The sequence below is a fragment of the Pan troglodytes genome, chromosome 7 (assembly GCF_028858775.2).
Source record: "Pan troglodytes isolate AG18354 chromosome 7, NHGRI_mPanTro3-v2.0_pri, whole genome shotgun sequence".
In the NCBI taxonomy this organism is placed as follows: domain Eukaryota; kingdom Metazoa; phylum Chordata; class Mammalia; order Primates; family Hominidae; genus Pan; species Pan troglodytes.
In genome coordinates, this window is record NC_072405.2 from 155,611,567 (window position 1) to 155,617,953 (window position 6,387).

General features: G+C 62.3%; 1 long non-coding RNA gene across 1 annotated transcript; it reads left to right on the plus strand.

Moving 5' to 3' along the window:
• The first annotated feature begins 4,931 nt into the window (after nucleotides 1-4,931).
• On the plus strand, nucleotides 4,932-6,025 carry LOC134810702 (uncharacterized). The gene is made up of 2 exons (XR_010159358.1): nucleotides 4,932-5,291; nucleotides 5,928-6,025. It is a non-coding gene; the product is annotated as an uncharacterized LOC134810702 (long non-coding RNA).
• The last annotated feature ends 362 nt before the right edge of the window (nucleotides 6,026-6,387 follow it).

Sequence of the window (6,387 nt, forward strand, 5' to 3'; positions counted from 1 at the left end):
TCTTCTCCTCAGCCGGGGGCAACCCTTCGTCTTCTCCTCAGCTTGGGGGGACCCTTCATCTTCTCCTCAGCCGGGGGCGACCCTTCGTCTTCTCCTCAGCCGGGGGCGACCCTTCGTCTTCTCCTCAGCCAGGGGAGGACCCTTCATCTTCTCCTCAGCCAGGGGAGGACCTTCATCTTCTCCTCCACCAGGGGAGGACCTTCATCTTCTCCTCCACCAGGGGAGGACTCTTCATCTTCTCCTCAGCCTCCGGGGGTTCCAGGGAGGACCCTTCATCTTCTCCTCAGCCGGGGGCAACCCTTCGTCTTCTCCTCAGCTGGGGGGGACCCTTCGTCTTCTCCTCAGCTGGGGGGTACCCTTCATCTTCTCCTCAGCCGGGGGCGACCCTTCATCTTCTCCTCAGCCGGGGGTGACCCTTCGTCTTCTCCTCAGCCGGGGGAAAATGCTTCGTCTTCTCCTTAGCTGGGGGGGACCCTTCGTCTTCTCCTCAGCCAGGGGGTGACCCTTCATCTTCTCCTCAGCTGGGGGGGACCCTTTGTCTTCTCCTCAGCCAGGGGGGGACCCTTCGTCTTCTCCTCAGCCAGGGGAAAACGCTTCGTCTTCTCCTCAGCCTCCGGGGGTTCCAGGGAGGACCCTTTGTCTTCTCCTCAGCCTCTGGGGGTTCCTGGGAGGACCTTCATCTTCTCCTCAGCCAGGGGAAGACTCCTCGTCTTCTCAGTCAGGGGAGGACCTTCATCTTCTCCTCAGCCAGGGGAGGACCCTTCGTCTTCTCCTCAGCCAGGGGAGGACCTTCATCTTCTCAGCCAGGGGAGGACCCTTCTTCTCCTCAGCCGGCGGGGGGGACCCTTCGTTTTCTCCTCAGCCGGGGGAAAACGCGTTGTCTTCTCCTCAGCCTCCGGGGGTTCCAGGGAGGACCCTTTGTCTTCTCCTCAGCCTCTGGGGGTTCCAGGGAGGACCCTTTGTCTTCTCCTCAGCCTCTGGGGGTTCCAGGGAGGACCCTTTGTCTTCTCCTCAGCCTCTGGGGGTTCCTGGGAGGATTTTCATCTTCTCCTCAGCCAGGGGAGGAACCTTCATCTTCTCAGCCAGGGGAGGACCCTTCATCTTCTCCTCAGCCGGGAGGGGGGTCCCTTCATCTTCTCCTCAGCCGGCGGGGGACCCTTTGTCTTCTCCTCAGCCAGGGGAGGACCCTTCATCTTCTCCTCAGCCAGGGGAGGACCCTTCATCTTCTCCTCAGCCAGGGGAGGACCTTCATCTTCTCCTCCGCCAGGGGAGGACTCTTCATCTTCTCCTCAGCCTCCGGGGGTTCCAGGGAGGACCCTTTGTCTTCTCCTAAGCCTCCAGGGGTTCCTGGGAGGATCTTCATCTTCTCCTCAGCCAGGGGAGGAACCTTCATCTTCTCAGCCAGGGGGAGGACCCTTCATCTTCTCCTCAGCCAGGGGAGGACTCTTCATCTTCTCCTCTGCCAGGGGAGGACTCTTCATCTTCTCCTTGGCCTCTGGGGGCTCCAGGTGCTCCTTGATGGTGGCTGCATCACTCCAGTCTCTGCCTCCATGGCCACAGGGCTTCTCCCTGTGTCTGTGTCCAGATCTTTCTCTAACTAGGACATTGGTCACTGGATTGGGGCCCACACCAGTGACCTCGTCTTAAACCGATTACATCCGCAAAGACCCCATTTCCAAATAAGGTCACACTCAGCGGTTCCTGGTGGACATGAAATTTGGGGTACACCATGCCCCGGCACAGGGGGTCCCTGGGAGTGTCAGTTAACCAGACCCCAGCCTGCATCCCCATTGATGAATCAGGCAGTTCCTCCCGTGCAGCCACTAAGAGCAAAGGGGACCTGGGAGAGGGTGGTGTGGTCAGTGGGCACCATGCCGGCCTTGCCAAATGCTCAGGCACTCCGGGTAAGCACTGTGTACCAGCTCAGATGTTCACTGGCTCAGGTGTGCACCGGCTCAGGTGTGTACCGGCTCAGGTGTGCACTGGCTTAGGTGTGTACCGTGCACTGGCTCAGGTGTTCACTGGCTCAGGTGTGTACCGGCTCAGGTGTGCACTGGCTCAGGTGTGTACTGTGCACTGGCTCAGGTGTGCACCGGCTCAGATGTTCACTGGCTCAGGTGTGCGCCGGCTCAGGTGTGTACCGGCTCAGGTGTGCACCAGCTCAGGTGTGCACTGGCTCAGGTGTGTACCGTGCACTGGCTCAGGTGTGCACCGGCTCAGGTGTGTACCGTGCACTGGCTCAGGTGTGCACCAGCTCAGGTGTTCACTGGCTCAGGTGTGCACCAGCTCAGGTGTGCACCGGCTCAGGTGTGTACCGGCTCAGGTGTGTACTGGCTCAGGTGTGTACTGGCTCAGATCTGAGCCAGCACAGGTCTGCAGGCTCCCACAGGTCACAACAAGAAGCAGGTGTTTCTGGGCGAGGACCTGAAGCAGCAGGCTGGGGCTGGGCCAGGTCCCACTGTGGCTGGTGGTCAGCACACCTTTGCCAGCAGGCGCCACAGCACAGGTGCCCAGCCCACAGTGGGGCAGCAGGGAATCTGCTCCTGGAACCTGGGTTTTCTGGGCGGGCTCCCGGGGGTGTTGACTGACGGGAGAAGGCTGCAGAACAAGAAGGTCGGGTTTCAGGCTGGCAGCCTCTCCTCAATTACAGGGATGCTGGGGTAGGCCAGAACCCGGTGTCAGGTGGAGTAGAAGTCACGCTTCACGGGAGGCTTCTGTTTTTTAAGAAGTGCCTGTGGGCTGGGGGGTTTTTGGTCCAGAGTCTAGGGGAAGGCAAAGCTTACCAAACAGAAAGTGTCCACTCTGGGGTGGGGGACTGGGGCCTCATCTCTTCGCTAGGCCAGGACAGGGCTGTGAGGTCCGGCTGCCTGCTCAGCTCTGGAACCTGCCCTCCTGCAGGAGCCCATGGCCGTGAACATGCACACGGGCAGATCCACATGTCCCCCGAGGAAAAAGAGAGGGTCAAGGTTGAGTGTGTGGGTGCTAGGGGGTGCAGAACTCACTTCTAACTATGAGGGTTGAGGCGGGCTTCACAGGGGAGGTGGGTTTTGAGCCAGGCCTGCAGCCCGGCATCTGGAAGTGGCTTCCAGGCTCTCCCTGAGCTCTCTCCTGCAGGACACCCCTGCCTGCAGATCTGCACCCCCAGCTCCTTCCTGGGGACTTGATATCATGACCCTGCCTGGCACCCCAGGGGTGAATGCTGCACCCAGCCCTGAGGGTTTCCATCTGCTGGGGGCATCTGACCTGGGCAGGCCAGGGTGGGTGGGAGGGAGTCCAGCGGGGGCAGGTGCAGGGTGGCCAGGGGGAGACACTGCCCTGGCTGGGACCTGGATTCACTAGATCATCACCAATGCAGGGGGTCCTGGCTCACTGGACTTTGCTACTAGAGAAGGTTGGGGAGCTCCACATGAAGGCAAGAAGGCTGGGGCTCAGGGTGTAACTCATCCCCGGAGAGCAACCAGAAAGGCCGTCGGATTGCAACGCGGCCTGCATTGTCCTCGCTGAACGCCTGGTCCTGTCCCACCTGCACCGGACAGCAACTGCTTCCCCTCCAGGGCGGCCCCCATCGTCCCCCAGGTGCTGTAAGAGCAGTGAGACTTTCCTAAGACAAGTCAGAGGCTTTGGAGCTCTCGGGGGCGGTGGCTTCTCCCAGGAGCCCCGTATCTGTCAGTCCCCCCATAAGGGGAGGGGAGTTGGCAAGGCTCCTCCTTGCTCCCAGCGTGAGGATTGCCCCTACTTTTCCGGCCCCCACTTGCCCCCTCCACCTGCCCTTTTCCCTCCGGGAAGCCCTGGAGGTTTTCCAAGAACTCTGCGGGTCGAGGGGGCAGCCTATGTGGGGTGGCGGGGGGCCTCCTGCTTGTTGGATGCCCAGACGCCTACACCTTTCACCCTGGGGTCCAGTCGGCTGATGGCCATGAGAGAGAAGCTGAGAGCAACCAGAGCCCACAGCTCCACACTGGTCCCCCATCTGCAAACGCTGGGCCCCATGGGAGCTGTGACTCGGTTTCCAGCTCGTCACAGGGCTGGCCGAGGCCCCGGCATGTCAAGCCATCTCAGGTTGGGCAGGAATGTGGTCCGTGTTCACATGTGTCTCTGTGTGTGTGAGAGAGAGGAGTCAGCTGGGACGCTGGGGTGGCAGGGACAGTCCCGGCTCACCCCTCATCTTCCCTCGACCTCGACTCCCTCCACATGAGGAGCCCCCCCTTCCTGGCTATCCCGTGAGTTGAGCTTCCTCTGCTGGGAGGGCTTTGTCAGAGGTTCCCTGCGGTTCCAGAAGGAAAGTTGGCTGCAGGGAGGGCCGGGCACTGGACACCATGTGGCTGAGCCTGTGGCGGGGGCTGCACAGCTGGGTTCCCAGCCCCCCTCCTTGTCCCCACCCCACTGCACTGGGAGGCCCTGCTGAGGGGCCAGAGTCCAGCTGCAGGTCCCACGGGTGGGGGTGGGGCCCCTCATTAGCACTGCAGCTGACACTGAGGGCTTCCACCTCGCTAATTGATTAAACTGTTTAGAAACCAGGCCGGCGTGGTGGGAATTGGCCCCGGCCGGGCTGTCCACTCCCCTTCTGTGCAGGCAGCGGCCCCCGGAGTTCATCGGTCAGGCCGGTTGGTGGGGTCCCGGCCCTGGCTGCCCTCGGGAACCCTTCTTTGCTCCTTTGTGCAGCCAAAATGGTGAGGGTCCTGAGAGGAGCTGGTGAGACCCCGGGGTCCTCTCCTCCCTGACCACTCACTGGGCGAGCATGGAGGGAGGCCTACTGTGCACGGGCATGTTCCTGGGAACCTGCCTGCTGGGATTAAACCCGCCCTTGTGAAGGACGGCAGGTGGGTCACTCAATACCAGGAGGGGCACGGGGCTGTGAGCAGAGGCCCGACCCGAGAGCCTTCTGAGGCGGCACTGGGTGCTCCTGGGCCCTGCTCTCCTGGGATTTGTTGTGCCTGTGACCTCAGCCTCTTTCTTCCTCTCCCGTGGGATTCCCCCAACACCCCCTCCCCTCCTGCCATTCCTTCCCCCACCAGGCCCCATGCCTCCCCTCCCCAGTGCCCCCTACCCCCAGGTCTTCCCTCTAGGACATCAGCCTGGGCTGTGGGTCTTGGTCTCCCACAGAGACTGAGTCCTGGGAGAAGGGCAGAGCCTTGGTTCCCAGTGCAGCCCCTGTGCCAGCCTGCAGTGGGCGCTGGTTCAGCCGGTGCACACTGGGTCCTGCCCCCACCTGAGGAGCGGCCTGGGGCCTGGTCAGCCCTGCTGGTGTCTGGCCTGCAGCCAGCACCGGCTCTGCTATTCACACTTGGTTACAGGTGGGTGCCCATCCGAGCAGCCTCGGAGCAGAGTGGGTCGGGCTCCGGAGGTGGGGGCGGCCACTAACAGCAGGAGGTCGTGGCAGTGCCGCTATGGCAGGGGTTCTGAGGGGCGGAAGCCAGGGGCGGGACGTGGGGACGCAGACCTGCAGGGAGGACGCCGGCTCACCCAGCAGGGAGGGGATGGCCGCCCAGGGACCCCCAGCCTGCCCGCTCTGCTTCCCCGACCGCCCGCCGGTGCAGGGGCCCCACGGGGGACGCCAGGGAACGTGAGGAATCCGGAGTCAACACTGGGCCACTGTGTGCTGCCAGCCGGGCGGGCCGTGATTTATAAAAACAGCGGAGGCTTGGCTGGTATCGGGGCGGTGAGGTCACGGCGGCCGGGGGCTCTGGAATTTCTTCAGAAGAATTTTGCTTACCAAGCCACATACTTTCCTAGCCATCAGTTTGATCAGGGGCAAGATGAAAAATATGCTAAAAAACAAAGAAACAAAAATACACCCGGGGGGCTCCGGTGAGGGGGAGGGGCGCTGTGGGAGGGGCGGAGGGCCCAGGGAAGGGTGAGGGGCCGGGAGCCACTCTGCCCGGCACTCTCCGCCCAGAAACAGCCCAACGCCCCTTTCTTTCCCCTTTTAGCACTGCTGAGCTGGACTAAAATGCCCAACAAGGAACTTTACTAAAAACTGAGGCAAGAAAGAAAACACACATGACATAAAAATAGTCAAGGGCACATTCTTGATGGTAGATAACTGGTCTCTGGCCGCAGCGGCTGCCAGGTTGGGTGTCGGCCAGCGGGTCAGCCAGTCCCACCCACAGGCACTGCACTTCCCTGGGCCTGATGGGGGGTGTGGCGGGTCTGTGGGAGGGGGGACAAGGGTGGCAGGACCGTGAGGGGGGTGGCGGGTCTGTGGGAGGGGGGACAAGGGTGGCAGGACCGTGAGGGGGGTGGCCGGTCTGTGGGAGGGGGGACAAGGGTGGCAGGACCGTGAGGGGGGTGGCGGGTCTGTGGGAAGGGGGACAAGGGTGGCAGGACCGTGAGGGGGGTGGCGGGTCTGTGGGAGGGAGGACAAGGGTGGCAGGACCGTGAGGGGGGTGG